General features: G+C 40.3%; 1 protein-coding gene across 8 annotated transcripts in view; it reads right to left on the reverse strand.

The window, feature by feature from the left end:
* LOC141782765 (glycerol-3-phosphate dehydrogenase, mitochondrial-like) overlaps positions 1-18795 on the reverse strand; it is a 187457-nt gene continuing 168662 nt past the window's right edge. For 5 of the 8 annotated variants that reach the window (XM_074659469.1, XM_074659471.1, XM_074659474.1 and 2 more), the window contains 3 exons: positions 18552-18614; positions 13211-13255; positions 5690-9825 (listed from right to left, as the gene is read on the reverse strand). The gene's annotated coding sequence lies outside the window, so the exon portion shown is untranslated. Of the gene's footprint in view, positions 4466-5689; positions 9826-13210; positions 13256-18367; positions 18502-18551; positions 18615-18795 lie in introns of those variants that run through there. The other 3 variants (XM_074659470.1, XM_074659466.1, XM_074659468.1) reach the window with 3 other exon arrangements.

The following is an 18795-nucleotide window of genomic DNA, read 5'->3' on the forward strand; positions in this document are numbered from 1 at the left end:
AACAGACACTGACTTACACATTTAATTAATGCCTTGTTTTTGTCTGTTTACACATCATCTTACACATATTTTATCATTTCAAGGGCTTAATGGAAGCAAGAACCTGTAAATCAAAAACCTGGGAAGCTATTAGGGTGTTGTACTTAGTTAAGTCCACAAGATGGAGCTTTAGTTCTGTTCATGTTATTCACTCCCCATCTGCTGGGATGACGATCATTTGGCTTCATGGAGGAATCTGCAGCAAGGACTCATGTTGCTTTATTTCCTTAACATATCCAAAAATAAGCTTATAAAGTATTGACATGCACCGCTGAAATATTATTTGTTTTTAATGGATATTGAAAATGTGTGTAAATCTATGATAAAGAGAAAAAGAGTCATCAATGACATGGCATAGGTGTATTTTATATCATAGCATACAGATTAAAGTCAGGTGTTTTTTGCATAAACTGTTGTGTTCCTTTAGTAATGGGTTTATAGAAAATGATGGGCTATTTTTGTTCTAATTCTAATCCTTCTTTGGGCTTGGAAGAAATAGTAGCCACGGAGCAAAAGGAAACCATTGCACCTTCTGCAGCGTACAGGTAGAAAAGTCCCTTTATGATATGACTGTATCTCTGTTTTTCTACGATCCACGGAAAGAGAGAAAAGATAAGACAAGCTGAACGGGACTGTGATTTAGCTGTGAGAATAACTAAATACATTTCTTGCATTCAAAAAAATTATTTAGCTGATGATCTAACATCTCATGAAACTGTGGAAGCGTCTGCACTACGTCATAATTCACCTCAATCTTGTTTTGTAAGACCAAATATTTCACCAAACAAGTTGAATAACGCCCCTTGTTCAAAGAGTCCACGGCCTTTATCAATTTTTTTTCCCCCAGGTGACATGAAGGTGATACTGATTTGGCTCCCACTGGACATGACTTAATGTCTGACATAAAAAATAACTACATAATTTGTCTCAATCCAGAGGGCTGACTTGGCATGGACAGCAGCAGTCCTAAATGTCACCCTATAATGAGTTCTGGCCAAAGGTACACAGTTAGGACAGTGCCCGCTGGCACCTGGGATGCCCACTGGCGAGCGTTTTACCCCACAGCCATTTGGACAACCCCAGTTTTCTTTGTGAACGCTGCCGTACACGATTTGCATCCAAACAAAAAGTTTCAGCATTGTGAAGTTTCATTTTTACCCCGGCAAGTCGTACAAAACAGACAACTGAATACATTTAGTTTCATCGAGCTAAAATGAATAATATGATAAAATACAATAGAAAAGAGCGGATAGAAATGTGCAGGTGTTTATAAAAGACGAAGAATAGATGTAACATTCTCCTATGACTCACCTCTGCTAAACCTTATTAAAGATAATGCATTGATATCATGCACTGAAATTATTGCAACGATCATACAACACTTTGAACGATTCACTAATTCGCCGTCTTCTCAAAGCGAATGCAGGAAGACTTTCAGTTTTGAGGAACTTGACTTCTTTTGTTTGGCTGGTATGAGACCTATTGGGCTTATTATCTTACAAAGGCACAGGAGATGAGGGAACATTGTATCTAAATTAACTTTTTCTATTTCCCGGTGAATGAAATCAATTCCATCCCTTTATGTTACTTTTCATCTGCCTTTTGTCTTGTTGCTGAATCTTTTCTCTTTCTCTCTCATTCATCTGTTTTGCCCTTTCCTTGATCTGATAGCATTAAACATATAATTAAGTCATAAAGGAGGGGACTGATGAGTGTAGCAGATGGTAATTGCGTCCTACATTTGAATGAAATGATATGCATTGCTACAATTTACAGCCTTCGCCTCATATTTTATTCAGCAACCTTTTATCTCTTTTCCTGCAGAATTATTCTGCAATAAATTTAGACATCTTATCAATAGCTGGAGTGATAGTGGCAGAAACATGGAAAAAATGAGCCTCTGCCGTTTTATGCTGTTTAAAATAATTTTCCATAATAAAGGAGCTATCAGAGCTGCTCTATCACTGTAGAGGGGCGGATATTCCTATTTCTAGTAAGGCTGCCCTTGGTTCGTGGACAAGCTGTCACTCTTAGTCTGAAGAAATGCGAAAGGACAGAAGATGGTTTTAGTAAAGTTCAGCTGAGGTTTGTCAACTTCACACTGCAGGGAAAACAAGTAGAACAACTTGGAAAGTTGCAAGTTTCTATACTTGTTTTCTACATAAAAAAGCGAGATGAGAGAAATAAGTTGTCTGATATTACTGATTCTTTTAATTTTTACTGTCAATTTGAGAGTAAAAGAAACCATTTTCTTCAGTTATTTCCCAAAGAAGCACACCTTTAGATCCCAAGTAAGACTGCATTACATTTTTATTATATTAAGAGGTATCTACTAGAGGTGGGAATCACCGCAGGCCCCACAATACAATATTATCACGATACGATCTTATTGCGATTTTAAACATTTTGCGATATGCTGTGAGTGTTGCGATAAGATATATTGCGATTTATTACCTTTTTTTCAACTCCAAATTATGTTTGTCAACATCTGTTTTATCTAATAAGATACAGTTTTCAGTTCATTTCAGAGTTTTCATTCATATATCTTGAGGTCAGAGGTCAAAGGACCCCTATGAAAATGGCCTTGCCAGTTTTTCCTCACCAAAATTGAACGTAACTGTGGAGCGTTATTTTGCTTTCTTCCTAACAAGTTTCATATGATACCAGTATCTTCAATTACTCTAAGACTCAGCCCACTGCAACCTCTGAAAGACAGAATACCAGCTGTTGGATTGTTAGGAGGTTAATAGCTTATATAATAAAAGATCGATACTTGGCGTCCGTGTATCGACACAATATTGCCATTATTGCGATACAATACTGTATTGATTAGACCCCTATGTCTACCCCATTTATATTAATGGGGGGTAAATTAAATATTAAACATACCTCTGAGTAAATCGCAATACAATTCAACAGTACCACAAAGTAAGACCTCCACAATGATCATAAAGTTGAATCAACAAAGACTGAACTTCATAACCTTCATGAAGGTAGGATTTTATTGCAGGACTGTTGCATTAGACTGCATTCGTTTTAGCTAGGTGTACACAATAAACAGTGTAGATCAAGCTACCTGCTTTTGTCTTTGTCCCAGTTATAATTCAGTGGAAAACCTTGATGTCAATAGCGAGGAAACCAGACAAGATTTTTTGCTGTTCTAATTATTCTGCCCATGAAACACACGTGATTAGATGAAGCACAGATGCGTCACTTTATAATCCCACAGTTAAATGGAGCCCTTCCTCATAGGATCATTTACTTCCTTATGAAAACGTAACTCCTGAGATAGCAGCGAGAGGAGCAGTTGAGTGGAGTCGTGCCAGAAGGAGCTTTTTGTCCCATTGACATGCTTTCCTCTCATCAGTCCCTGGTGAAGTGCTGGACTCCACTGATATTTGAGAACTGGTAGCTGGGGCGATATAGGTTTAATTCTCATGTTCCCACCGACCTGCCAAGTACAGGCGTTGGGTGCCAGCTGGAAGGCTTTCATATGTTGGGTGGAGGGGGGGGAATTAGCAAGGGCAGAAGAGAGGAGGGCAAGTATACAGTACATACAAAAGTGTCTCTAGACCTTGAAGGTGCTACAGAAGTGCTTTCCACATCTAGACACCCCAGGCACTTAGTGTTTAGTCAGGATGCAGGTCCATTACCTTTAAGTACAAGTACTTATGTTTGGTCGCCTGTTTTTACAGCCCTTCTAGCTTGAACGGAATCTAGCCGGGATGACCCAGCTCTATTTATTGATGCCTCCTGAGTTTCCACTTGCTGGTAATAGACTGGAAAACACAGATAATGTGTTTGATCGATCAACGTGAACAAATTTCATTTGTTGGGATCAATAACAGTTTACAGTTGACAGAGCCCAAAGAACTACATTTATTTGAGCTTTTTGATTGAAGCTGTCCTGGCGAGCCGGCAATGTGAGGCACTCCAGACCGGGCCTATGTGGCAGGCATGGACTCTTCTGTTCCATTATTGCCAGCAATCTGTATTTAAAACTAATATCAGTGTGTGCTGCATGGCTCGGGGCAAAAGGCACCAAACCAATCTGATATACAGCATGTGTTTCTTTTCGCTTCCTTGTGATGTGAATTAGAATGTGAAAAATAACAATTCCCTTACATTTTTCACTGGTATCCATTTTTTCATTTGAGGGCGTAATGATTCGATTTTTTATTTTTTTTCCAGCAGCGTGATTTGTATTATGTTTTCACTGTGTTCAAAACATAATAGAAAAGTGATGTGGAACCAAAGGGAAAAAGAGGAAATTAACTGACGTGCAGAAGAAAGACGTTTCCATGGCTCAACCTTTTGCAGTTTTCTTCATGTTTCTGCGTTTCATGATCATGCTCTGTGGAACGCCCTGAAGACATGAGAGCCCGTGCTCTCTGTGTCATACGGTTCCAGGCCAGGCCGCTACCTTCTGCACACACAGACAAAACAGCATGAGATGGGAAGTCCACATGGATAAGCATTTACTACGGTAGGTGTTGCTTCAGGCAAGCGCTATTCAGGGGGAATTTACTGTGTATACACCGGTGTTACGGCAATAACCTTCTTATAGAGGTGTTTTTGCAAAGCTTTTTACTCCAGTGTAGTAAACGGGCGCATGTTGGCTCAGTGCATTATGGATATTTGCCATATTTGACCAAACTTAAAGAATTAGTGTTTTGATATTGTTTATATGTTTTATACAGTCAACAAATTCAATGAAAAGACCAAAACCAACAATGAATAGATCAGAGTACTTGTAAGTATTGCTTGTGTAGTCAAAGTCTGATACAGCTTAACCCTTTGTGCCATAGACCTCCTTTGTTCTCCAAACACTATTAATATCACATCAATGAGCCACACTGTTGCACTGGGTGACATGTTTCTTCATTATGATGAACATGTTTGAGTTAATCCCACCACATACACTGTCGGCTGCTGTGTATACTTGGCTGAAAATACTCCCCAGCAAATACGGGATTTGCTCCTGTTTGACTATTTGCAAAAAACTACAATGTTTCAGGAAATCACTCAGCATTTGTTAAAAAATGAAAGTATATATTCGTGATCCTTTTTAAAAAAAAAGTTTTACATCATCAGTAGTAACTTAGATCAAGATACATTATTTGTAAACCTCCAGTAACTGATTTTTTAGGCCACTTGGGGGCAGCAGAAACACGCTGTAGAAACAAGCTGATCTCACGGGAAGGCGTATAAATAGCATGACATTACAAGGACATTCCTACAGTAACGGCCGCAGTTAGGTTTAGGCAACAAAACCCCTTAGTTAGGTTTAGGAAAAACATCATGGGCTTAAAATAAGTACATAAACTAAGTAAAATACATTGGGAAACAATTTGAAGTGAAACTGAAGTACGGAAAACACGTCACAAAGGTCACTAAATAAATCATCACAAACGTCACTAACCTAACTTCTAAACACTTTGGGACATGAACACCGGTCTCCTGGTTGAAAGGCCTGTGTTTGTTGGACCCATCCTCCTCTCCTCCTGCCAACCATAATTTCTCATTTTTTATTCTACCTCACTAGCTCTGAGCGTAGCATATTTATGCTGATGCATTGCAGTCAATATAGACTACATTGTTTAAAAATGACATGCCAAAAGCGATTGCAATTACCGTGTCATTCATACACCATTTAGTGCAACCAGGCTGTTAAAATGAAAGTAAGTCAAATATTCACTCTCCTTTGAGCTCTGGTTTTGGTCTCCACCAACTCCTGAGGGAAATATCTGGCTCTTTGGCTGCTAATACTGCACTGTGTTTACATGCTGGGTGTTCAGCTGCTGTTTGGTGCTGAGCAGGTTGTGAGTTTTTCGATTTTTTTGTTGTTCTTGTTGAAAGCAGCTGCCTGATGCGTCTAAAAACGACACTTTGAGAGCATTGAGACTGAACAGACCTGTCTTCCAAAAATGACGACATACAACTGCATTCTCAATTACGTTTGGAGGGAAACGTATTTTGTCGTGGATTATGTTTGTCTTTGATGTATCACAAATATGTTTGTAATGATAGTGCGCACCACCGTTAATGAAAGTTACGTATAATAAATTGAGTATTACAAGCGAGAAAGTCCACTATGGGTGGGTGGGAGATGTGGTGGATAGGTCAAACAAAACAGGACTTTCCCCCAGGAAACCGCTGTTACTGCCCCATGTAAAACTAAAAGTCAACATTCACATTACACAGTCATTTTAAGCCAAATCAAGTTTTTGTTACTAAACCTAACCAAGTTGTTGTGTTGCCTAAACCTAAAGAAGTAGTGTTGTTGCATTTTTTGTTTTGTTTTGTTTCAATTTATAATGTTAACCATGTGTTTAAAACTACGACTGTAATCCAGGGGAAAATAGTTTTACCTCAAAACGTAATTGAGAATGTAGTTTAGTTGTATGGGAACATAATTATTAGGAGACGGGGTTGGACTGAACCAAAACAGTGAAGCTGCAGGTCGGAAAACCAAAACAATGAGCTGAAAGACGCAATAAAGCTCAGTCAAACTGAGGGCACCTGCAGAGTCAGGTGGTAATTCTTTGTGGGTTCATCACTATGAACAACCCCTTTCACATTACACATTCATTCAGTCATTTGATCTTGTGTTATTAACAATTGATTGTAGCCTCTTTAAGGATTTCGATTTTAGATCCTTCAATGACAGCCAGCATCAACATGAAAAATGTTTTTTTTTTTTGCAGTACGTATAACTTGAATTGTTCTCACCCTTAACATTTCCTTTACTGTATGACCCCAGTCCATTTTGTGACCCCAGTACTGTAGACCAGAACAATAATAACCCGTGTTAGTGTAGCTGCTGGTGAAGATGGCGCCTTCTTGCAGTCCGCTCTTACTGCAGGCTCAGTGTGTGATTGCTGTGTGGCTGTGTTCACAGGGAAGGGCATGGACTTGGATCGGAGGACAATGCATTAAGACTGCTGGTCCCTATGCCTTAGATTTGGCACAGGTTAGGGAGAGGCATGAGATGCATATTGTTTGTGTTCATTTGAATAAGGACAAATGTCAGATTTCCATGGCTCCGGGCAGCCTGCATGTTAGATGATCAACTCTTTTGGGCCCCTGGATGTGGGGTCATCAGTAGCGCTTCCAGGTCACTGTCACTGCATGCCGGTTTGGGGCCATAATTGACCTTTTGACAGAGCGCAGGGAGACAGCCTTTCTCTCAGGGCAGGAATAATCACTTTAGATTTACTTGTGGCTGAGCTCATGTTGGCTAATTAAAATGTTTGTTCTGTTAAAAATGTAATTTGTGATTTCAGAAAATTGTTTTATACTTGCTTGTTTGATATTCTGTCAGTTGTCATTTAAAAATTATGAATACTTTTAAAACAACCATTGATATAATTATATATAAACGATATATATTAATGATATAAATCATTGGCTGGTAACTGATCTTTTTTTTTTTTTGCACATGAAAATACATTAATTGTCTCACATCTGTTATGCTACGGCGAAACACATGGCTGCAGTCATTCCTGACGTTTTCCCATGACTTCATGTGAGTCAGTCAGTCATTTGCTTTTATATGTTTAGTTAACATGTTTGTTATGTGTGAACGAATGAGTCAGTGCTTCTCATGGCATACTGTAAAAGTGCCATCATTCCCTGTTGTTGTGGTGTGTGTGTGTGTGGCTGCAGAGAAAGGTTGAATACAGCCCGTATCCCACAAGCCCTTGAGCTCCCTCAGGCTTCTTTCCGGTCCAGGATCTCCAAAGAAGCGTGCGTTTACCCTTCACTGTGCATGTTATTCCTCACAACATAGCACCCACGGCCATGTCTCTGTCTTCATAGCCCTTAACATTAACTTTCATTCACACCATGTACTCTGCTTACATGGGATATTTTCTCATCCCAGTACATTTTTATTTTCTAAAACATTTATTTTGCAGTTTTAATCTCCTTCCCCATCCTTCTCCAGTATTAGTGCTCATTCTTTGGTTTCTTCTTCTAATTATTCCTTCTCTAATTAATGTCATATTGTACTTGGTTCCCGAGCTATCACATAATGCTAAAAAAACATGTTTCTCTTCACTCACATATTGCTACAGTGTTAGTTTCAAGCTTTATTTATCAAATCCAGTTGCATGAGTTGGAGTGTGGAGAAAAATGCTCCCAGCATCTTTGCTGAGATCTTGAGAGTATTTACAAAAAAAGCAGCAGGACTGCCAGGGGTCAAGGCTCTGAGACCAGGGTATTACATTATTAATTAAAAAACAAGTTGCCTTGTTGCCCATGGGTATACAATGTAACACACTTGATTGAATCAGGTGGTGGCAGCCTAGGCCTTTTGTATTTTGCGCTTGAAGGGACGAGAGAAATTTGAGCTCGGCTGTATTACTCTACACACAAAAACATGTTTTGAGAAACGGTTGTGAGCTGTCTATGAAAGCTATGGCAGATTTAAAATGCAGTTAAATTCACACGCAGTAGCCGGACTCGATCCATCAGGTAATTTTTTTCTCTTATTATTATATACAAGTCTTAATGAGTGCATTTCTTTAATTCATTATCATCCTGCATCTGTTCCATCAGACAAATTAACCCATTAATTAAATACCATTCAAATATACAATTATCATATCTATCTAGATCTTTTCATCTACCTGTTTGTCTACATTTCAGTCTGAATCAAGATACTAATGTCTTAACATTCACTTAGTCACCCTTTTTATGCAATAATATGAGAACAAACACAGGACTTTCAACCAGGAATCCAGTGTTCATGTCCCAAAGTGTTACGTTACGTTAGTGACATCTTTTCTGTTCTCATGTTACATTGTTTCTGTACATATTTTACTCAGTGTACGTAGTCATTTTAAGCCCAACCATGATGTTTTTCCTAAACCTAAATAAGTGGTTTTGTTGCCTAAACAACAAAAAGTGTGGATGTTATCATGGTTTTGTTGCGTGGCGGAAAAATATATTATATAGAATTTATATTCCTTCTCGTGAAATCAGGTTGGACCTTGATACCTTGTTAACTGAAGGACACCGTTTAGCCACTACCCCCGTCTGAAAGTCTATAGGCACTGTCCGTTACAGCACGTGACTGTAGAAATGCATGCCAGCCAAGACAAAAGACAGCCTTATTCTGTATGTATGCTTACCAGACATATACTAGACTTGATATCCAATTTCTCATTTGCTTCTTGAGTAATTGTGCACAGACTATAGGGCAGCTTGTTTAATTCATCTACACCTTATTACCTATAGTTTGTCATAAAGTGAGGACAAGTCTCCCTTCATCCTCATTAAGGGTCACAGAGGTGTGAATATGTAAACTTTTAATAAGCACCCTGACAGAATAAAGTTGGTTCTCTTATTGCTGGGGTGGGAGTGGTAATGGCATCAAATACTAGACAAAAGGTAACTATAATGAGTGTTGGTGTGTGCGAGTTAAATAAGGAGGGAGAGGAAAACCCTATATGTGCTTGGCCATATCAAGTGTCAGCGTCTGGGGTAAAAAAAGAAGTGGAAATCTTCAACTGTGCCCCTTTTCTATTTTTAATTTCTCCTCTCCTCTCCCTTGATTCCTACTGACCTCCAGTCTAGGTCTGTTAGATGTAGTCCAGGTCACAGCAGACAAACGAAAGATGGAAATATCAAAGACAGCCCAAGGCCTTTACATTCGGTCTCTGCTCCAGGTAATCGCAGTGTGTAGATCAGTGCGGAGCACAGCTGAGGCCTTGTCTTCTCCTTAGCCTGTCTTTTATGTCTCCGTCCTCCTCCATGGGGCTGGATTTACCGACTCCAATTCTACTGTCACAAGCAAATCACAAGGTTAATTATGTCTTAATACAGTGTGGCTACTAATATCCCACAAAATCTAATGAGATTTTATTAATTGGAATACTGTCATCCAACTGATACTGTAGCTCGTATTCTTTATAAAGAGCTGAAAGGAAATCTGAGAGCTTGGAGTGATGGGGCCGTCTCTCCATTAGACGTAGACCTGGATCCATCTGGAAACAAAGTGTTTGTCAGTTAAGCAGCCCAATTGTGTGAGATCATCGCTGGCTGTTGAGCGTGCGAGGTTCTGAAGTGTATCGAGAGGCACAGCCGAGTGAGTCGAATAGTCTGTGGTCTATTGATAACTCGCGCCTGTTTTAAAATCCTGGCACAACAATGCAACTAGGGCCTTGTGTGCTCCGCTGAGCAACAATACCTTCTCTCACTGGCAGCTTCAGTGTAATGATGACAAACAACAATAAAGGGGGTCTGTTTTTCACGGGTCTCTCCTTCCTGGAACCTTTTGATAAGAATATTTCTTAAGTTTATATAGAGATAGACTCTGGGTATTCACAGGAAATAATTATTTGTAAGTTTTGGTGTTATTTAGATTTTAAAAAGGCATTTAGTAAATGAATATCAATAGAGAGCTGTTAAAGAAAGATACAAATACTACCTGTCTTTATTTCTATCTCCTTTTCTTTGCTCCTTGCCCCCACCGCCATCCGCCCACCTACACACACACAAACACACACACATGCTCACATATTCGCGGTCTTCATTTCTCCAGCCTTGCTCTTCTCCCTGTCTGTCTCGGTGTGTGTATAGAGCTGGTTGGCTGGGCCAGTAGCTGGGAGGTATGGTGGAGTGTAAGCAGTGTTGATGTGGATGGCCCCTGGTCAGAGGCCAGGGCCTGGCTGTTAAAACGCAGCCTCTTTTGTGCGTCAGAGCCAGCGTTGCCAGTCCTATTCCACCCCTGTCGCTAGGGGTGGGGAGGCATTTACCCACCACATGCATTCATTCCATTGGCAGCGCCTGATGCAGGGCTAAATGGCATTGTTACAACGCGCCTCTGAGAAGTGTTGACAGGTCCATATGCTAATTTTAATGAATACAAGGGAGCTGTGGTTGCATTCACCTCAACTCAGCTGCAGAATCCTATCTGCACCTAGACTAGCAAATATAATTGCAGCAAACTCAAATGAGCTCATTAGGAAATGTATTGAATTTACACATTATTTCCAGTAGTTAAGCTGAGTTATTTTCCCCGAGGACTCAATTACATACTCATTTGTGACTCAGGTAAATGGCTTTCCGTGTGTGACTTTTTCAACTGCAAAATTGTAGTCACTGAATAATTTGTAAGAAAGCTGTTGTACAAGCACATCTATTGACATTCATTTGTGTGAGGATTTCAAAACTGCAGACGAGATAACTACTCGCTTTTGTTCCTTTTATTCACTTCATTTGATTAACTCATAACGTTTCATTCACTCGTGAGTTATTTGAACGTGTGCTCATTTGTCTTCGGTGGGTTTCCTCATAATGTTTTTGTTCACAACAGCCTTGTTGTCTTTCCGACATGTGTAATTTCATCCGTGAGCGTGTGGATGAACTTTAGTCAAAAGTGCGAGTGCAAGTCCTTTTTCACAATGGAAGAAGGACATGACGCTCAATCACCAAAAGACCTGGTGAGTCAGGGTTCAGTATCAGGGATTATGCCAGCCTACTGCGCTCTGAAATGAAAGTGAACATTCATCGAGTGACTCACTTCTTGAACCGTGTCCTCCCCGAGCGACAATGAGGAGATTGTTGGAGGAGCGGACATGGTGTGGAAACTATGCGACAAAGAGGAGTGCCCAAAATTTGAATTCCTCGTTAAATTGCTGTTTGTTCTGTGTGAAAATCGCCTGGTTTGCTGGAAAACAACAAAGAATTTTGGATGGGTAAGCATAAGGGTTTCCACAGAGCTTTGTATCGGCTTGTGCTGGATGAACTAAAGTGACTCTGGCTCTTGGCAGAGCTCCCAGGAGCACATTGAAGACAGTTTCAGGCAGTTGTAGTGGACTTTAGTGATTGAAATGTGCTACTGATGTCTAGTACGCATGATATAATGTTCCACAACTTAGCTGTGATCTTTTTGTGATTGGAAGAGTGGCGCACTGCAGGGAAACAACTGGGCCATCCATACTGAGGCTCGTTTCTTGCTTTAATACATATTGGAGGGCGACAGAGGAGATTTTGGAGGATGACTTGTCATAAAGGTCATTCTCCAGACTCTCAGACTCACAGTATCATAAGCACATGGCTTACTCCTTGCTCCGCTGAGCCAGCACGCTGTCCAGCCGAAGTGAAATGTAGTCTTGTCTCATTCTCTGCACCTCTGTATTGTGATTTTCTGGTATCTTGGTCTGAGCTGGCTGTCTTCGCCCATGGAGTGGCCATAAGGGGAGTGGGACTGGGCCTAGGCAAGCCTCGGTCCAAACACATCCTCTGCACTCAGCTGTAAATATCACCAACAGCTGGTGGCACGCAAGTTAGTCGTGCTTAACAAATTACTGGCCTACATGTGGAGGAGCAGGGGGCTTCACTTGCCTCCTTGCCAATAAATTGGCCATGCAAGTAGAATCTGCAACAAACTGGTTTATAGTGAAGTAAAGAAATCATTTGTCTTTTCTGTGTAAAAAAAGAGAGATTTTATAAAGTGACAGCCGATCAGACTGTTGTCAGGCCTTTAAATAGGTGTTTTCAGTCGCTATGAGCACCATAGATGTGGGTCATTAGGGGCCTACTACACCCACAAGTAGGTTTTTATCATCGATTCACATGAGTGATCACCGAAAGAAGACCTGTCAATCACAAGATAGCCACGCTCTAAAGCATACCCTGTTTTATGGTCTATTTGACTCTAAATGGGACTATAATTTACTAAATGAACATCATGCTGTATTGAAGAAGACTTGAAACTAGTGATTGAGACCATAAACTCATGTTCACAATGTTTACTGAGGTAATAAATCAAGTGAGAAGTAGGGTCATTTTCTCATAGACTTCTATACAATCAGACTTCTTTTTGCAACCAGAGGAGTCGCCCCCTGCTGGCTGTTAGAAATAATGCAAGGTACTTCCACATTGGCTTCACTTTTCAGACCTGGAGGTTGCCCACTGATTAGAACATGATGCTTTTAAGTTTTGCTTTCACTTTTACATCCACATCTATGGTGCTTATAGCGACCGATAACGCCTATTTAATGATCTGATCACAGTCGAATCAGGTGCAAAAGTGAAAACCTGTAGAGATAGCAGGGCAGCATTGTCCAGCATGCCAGATAAACAACACAGAAGTGAACTCAATTTGAAGACCCATTCCAGTTAAAAACAGCAGAAGGTCAAACTTTCTGGAAACACAAACCTGTTTGATCCCGCCTGTCTCGGCTCCTATACTCCTCATAGAGCTCTGTTTAGAGAGATAGGAATTATCAAAGTCACCTTTGAGCTCAGTAGCCCGTCTAGTGCTCATGGTATCAAACATAATGACATTCAGTGTAGCCCAGATCACATTTATGATAGCATATTTGATACAGCTGTACACCGGCAAAGAATAACGCAGCCTAAAAGAATAAACCCCCCTTTTTTTCAGTTTAAACACAATCCATTTTCCAGTGTAAATCACTTGTCACTCTATTGCAAATGTAACTGCTCTGATATGAAAGGGAGAGGTGGAGGGAGAGAAAGAGAGAGAGTAAAGATTATCTTTTGGGCCATTTCACTGGCACCGTTGCGTGACAGAGACTGACAGCTCTTTCAGATGACTGACAGGTGTCCTTTGAAATGCCGGTGAAGCAGCTTCTGTTCAGACTGTTGAAATGCATATTTGGAGCTCTTATCATAAAGGCATGGATGGCCCAGATAGGTGCCGTTAACATTGCAAATGGCTCCAGAATTATTCATTGTCAGTGCTGCGGGAAAGAATGGGGGGGGTGAAGTTTGATTATTCTGCTCACACAATGGCAGGGTGCTTAATGATTCCTCTCCACCTTGGCAGCGGCATGTGCCGACTTCAGGCGCTAGCGGCGGGTGACACAGGTCTGGCCAAGTGTTAGAGCAAGATCATACGTCCGGGCCCCATTTTAATTTCTAATACATTAATCTTTTCCTCACAGATCCTCCATGAATATTCCAGGGCTCCTTGTTTGTCGGGAAGGCTGTCTCGCTTTCATCTATTCAGGTGGTTTCATTCACTGTGAAAGCCAGCTAAATGGACCCGATCAGTCAATGACAACCGGGATACAATAGAGCCCAGTAACACGTCCCTTTTCTCCTTTCAGCCTTCTGATAGACAACCCTGACACTTGCTCCCCGGGGAGACCCTCCGCCAAGTCAGCGCACTGTTCCTTGAGAGACTTCCCTTACTTTATCAGCCCATAAAGGATTGTCACAGGTGACTATATCAGCGGAGGTATGGAGCTGCTCCCTCTGACCTGCCCCGCCGCGGTGAGGTCGAGGCACCACGCGCCGCATCACAAGCGGATTAAGGTGGCTTAAACGCTGTCATACAAGCAGACTCACACTTTCTAAAAATGTTAAGTCTTTGTTCTCCTCCATTAATTAGCATTGTCTTAAGTTCATTAGACCACTGCTCGTGTTGTTACTAATGAGGCGACGTGGACCACCTACATCAGCCGCAGCTTTGTAGAGCCTGACCTGACAATGGCTCCTGCGCTTTCCTGTCCATGGTGTAATGACATACACAGAGAGGGATGCAGGAACACAGATACAGCCCCGAGTGAGACTCACACTCATTAATGGTTAAATTTAATGATCATTAAGTATTAAAAACAAAAGATTGCATAGATATGTTTAACCCTTTTGTGCCTGCAACTGACATTTTTAATTTGCTTTGGTGGAAGTGTTCTCTGGGCTTGCCTAAGCAGAAAAGTGAAGACATTTTCAAAATCGGTCAAATCGTTTGGCTGAAAAGTGAATTTTTCTTATCATAATATATCTAGTCTTTGGGATCTATAGACTACATTATATTTTAGGAAAAAAACAGTAGTTCCATGTGCCCAAAGACTAGATATAGTATGATAAGAAAATGTATCTCAGAAACTACAAGGAGCACAATCGAGTATTTTGTATTTATGAACTCATAACAAGTTGACTATCAAAGATATGCACACATAATCAGTGTAAAAGAATTAGGACTGTCAAAGTTAACGCGATAATAACGCATTAACACAAATTTGTTTTAACTTAAGGCTGTTGCGGGCTCAGTTTTAAAGCTATAGTTATAGCTATCACATGAACCTAGAAAACCTAAGGAATCCATTGTTACCATGTCATACTAGCTGTCAGGAAGGAGGTTAAATAACGCTCCAAAGGTGTGCTAAATTTTGGCGAGGAAAAACTGTCATGGCCATTTTCAAAGGGTTCCATTGACTTCTGACATCAAGATATGTGAATGAAAATGGGTTCCATGGGTACCCACGAGTCTCCCCTTTACAGACATGCCCACTTTATGATAATCACATGCAGTTTGGGGCAAGTCATAGTCAAGTCAGCACACTGACACACTGACAGATGTTGTTGTCTGTTGGGCTTGAGTTAGCCATGTTATAATAGGAGCATATTTTTTATCCTAAATGCAGTACCTGTGAGGGTTTCTGGACAATATTTGTCATTGTTTTGTGTTTTTAATTGATTTTCAATAATAAATATATACATTTGCATAAAGTAGCATATTCGCCCACTCCCATGTTGATAAGGGTATTAAATACTAGACAAATCTCCCTTTAAGGTACATTTTTGCAGATAAAAAAAATGTGTGATTAATTTACGATTAATCGCGATTAAACATTTTAATCGATTGACAGTCCTAAAAAAAATATTTCATATGGAAAACATTTAATAAACACAATGTTTTTTTCTCATGTGATCTAAAAATGTCAACGTTGTACTGTTAGATACTTACCCAAAGTATGTCTGTACCAAATTTCAAGACTTTTGACCAATCAGAACAAATGTTGTGGCATTTCTCCTTATCACACTAAATATAGTTTTTAGACACAAATGGGTTAAGAGGAAAACACTAAATGTCTTCTTGTATTAATATATTGTCCGTTGATTTATAATGGTGACCAGTTTTCCTCCTCTGTTAATAGCTGAGGTTGACTGTGTGAGATTGAGAGATTTTTAGTGGCTTCAAGAGTCGTGTAAAAGTTAGTTCTCTTCTTTTCTAAAAGATATTTCAGGCCTTGCGCTTAATCCAAATGAGCCTATCAGTCAAAGCTCCCTCTTCCACAGCTAAATGAGACTCACAGGGGCCTGTATTCTAGAGCGGCGGCACACAGCACTATAACTCAACACTGAGAACACCTTAACAGTGGAAACTTAAATGTGCATTGGCATATATGGATATTAGAAGTGTCAAGTCCAGTGATGTAGATTTGGTGCCATTCATAATTATGATATCTGATTTCGGCTCAGAAGGGACGCTCTGGAGGGAAAGCGGGGGGAGAACACCAATATTTTAATGGAGAGGAGACAGCCTTCTCCCTCAAGGAACATCTTCACTGACACTGGCTGCTGGAAAATTGGGATTTATACTTCCTGTTTTCTATTAATATGGAGATGAATACAGGTGTTCCTGTGTCGTAAAATTAGTTTAGCTCTTGCAAATTGCAATTACACGTGTTGGGGGGAGAAAAGTGATGTCTATGCGTTTTCACAGGCAAGAGAAAATGTGAGGAAATTAGGAAAAATATCTAGATTTAAAATGAACATAATAACGTGTAATTCTATCCTCTCCAGCCCCCTCAGCACCGTCTGGCAGCTGTACCTATTTGTTCTGGTGGTGGCTTAACAGACTAGTACACTTTTCCTCGCTGCTCAAGCAAGGAAAATAAGCTGTGAAACGTTTCCCTCTTCAAGGCTGAGGACTTGGAAAGGGCTTCAAACCCGGATGTCATCCAAAATTCCCTGCTGCCTTCCTAAGGGGCTTGTGGAGGGCATTGTTGAGCAGAGGGCACTGGTGAATGTACCAGCAAGGTGAGCTGGGGCTAAACCACAGAAAATCACCGAGCTAGCAGCAGTGATCGGCTTATGGCTGGTGCAAACTGGCACAGAAAGCTCACCAGGACAAGTCACTTTCTTCTCCATTAAAACTGTAAGAGGGTAGTGAAGATACACAAGCAGACCCTGAGAAGCTAGTCTTGTGCTCTTTAATCTCCAGTAAATGTATTTGTTAAAGCTCTAAAAGAATAGTTCAACATTGTGGGAAATACTGGTATTTACTTTTTTTAGCCGAATGTTGAACGAACAGATCGATACCACTCTCACGCCTGTACAGTAAATATGAAGCTAACCCCAGCAGCTGGTTAGCTTAGCTTAGAACAAAGGCTATCTTGGCTCTGTCTAAACCAAACTGTAAATATTACACATTGTGGCGCAGTGTTGCCAGATGGGAAATGTTAAACTATTGTACCAGAGGTTTAAAATGATTGTATTTTGAGGAAAATGATCGTACGCAAGTCATAACCAAGAGAACAACAAGGCTTAAATTTATAATTCTACAAAACGCGTATTTAAACGACTTTCTGACTCGCCTACAAATCTACCCACATCGTTGCTTTTTCTTTTTCCACCAAGCGTGTTTGGCTGGAACGAGGTCACATGAGAAGAGATGTGAAACACGGACGTAGGATCTATATTTTTTTTTATCTGGAAATTAATTCAAGTGATACAGACTAAAACCAAATACTAATTGTAAGCGTCACAAAATGGTCAAATTATCGTACATTATGGCACTTTTGGCATGTAAAAAAGACATGCAAAAGAAGCATAAAATGATACGCGAAAAGGCCAAAATGCTTTCTTATGACACGCTCATACACAGTTCGTATACCTATGAAAAGTAATGCACTGTTATCCAGGTTCTCGTGAGTGGGGTGGATGGGTGGGTCAAAAAACAGTGGACTTTCGCCCAGGAGGCTGCTGTTTGTATCCCGTGTGATGCCAGAAGTCAACATTGATTTATTTGTCACCTAACTTCCGTACTTAAGTTACGCCACTTCCGGAGTTATTTTAAACCACAATCTCTTCCTAAACCTAACAAAGTAGTTTTGTTGCCTAAACCTAACCAAGTTGTTTCCTGTGAAGACGGAAGTTTATTTTGAAAAGACTGAAACTGAATTTGACACGTGCGTCACGTGTTGCTGGACATTCATAGGAAAACGCAAGAAAAATGAGGAATACCTTTTCGTAATGAATTTCGTTATGAACTGTTCTACGAGAATACATTGCCTTGTAATGTCGTGCTATTTATAAATCTTCCCATGAGATAGGGTTGATAAATCAAGACAATAAAGAAAGAAAAAGCTTAATCCGATTACAACAATACAAAATATTTAGTATCAGTTGGTGGCTATATGTCCAACTCACAGTTTTTGTCACTAGCGGTTATTCTGGTCCCGAGACTTAATCAGTATCAATGTATTTTCAGTTCAACAGTATTAGAAAACAAATGCACAGCTGATTTATAACAAGACATGCAAGCAGCAGCAGCATTTACCTGGCATCGGGCTAACTTTCTCTCCACAGCCAATAGAGAGGCTCTGGTATTGAGGCGAGACATTAATTCATTGTGTCAACCTGTCCCCCTGGAATATTTATGATGCTAAATACATTTAATTAGGCACTGGAGCTCTGATGGGAGAGAAAATGCACTGTCAGTAATAAAAAAAAGATTTTGTTACCTCTAATGCTGATAGGCTGGTAATGCTGCTTACTCATTCTCAATGACAGGAGGACCAAACACGCTGCAGAGGGAATTTGAATCACTCAAAATCATTTGTGGCACGTTCATTACAATGTCATCATAGCACCTGAAGAGGATAGCACAGACGCTTATTGAGAGGAGGAATATCTTCCTGAGCAGGTTTTGGCGGGCCTAAGCAGGTATTATTAATAACCCTTCATTGAAATACATTATCAAGTTAA

Source organism: Sebastes fasciatus, chromosome 14 (genome assembly GCF_043250625.1).
Source record: "Sebastes fasciatus isolate fSebFas1 chromosome 14, fSebFas1.pri, whole genome shotgun sequence".
Taxonomy (NCBI): Eukaryota; Metazoa; Chordata; class Actinopteri; order Perciformes; family Sebastidae; genus Sebastes; species Sebastes fasciatus.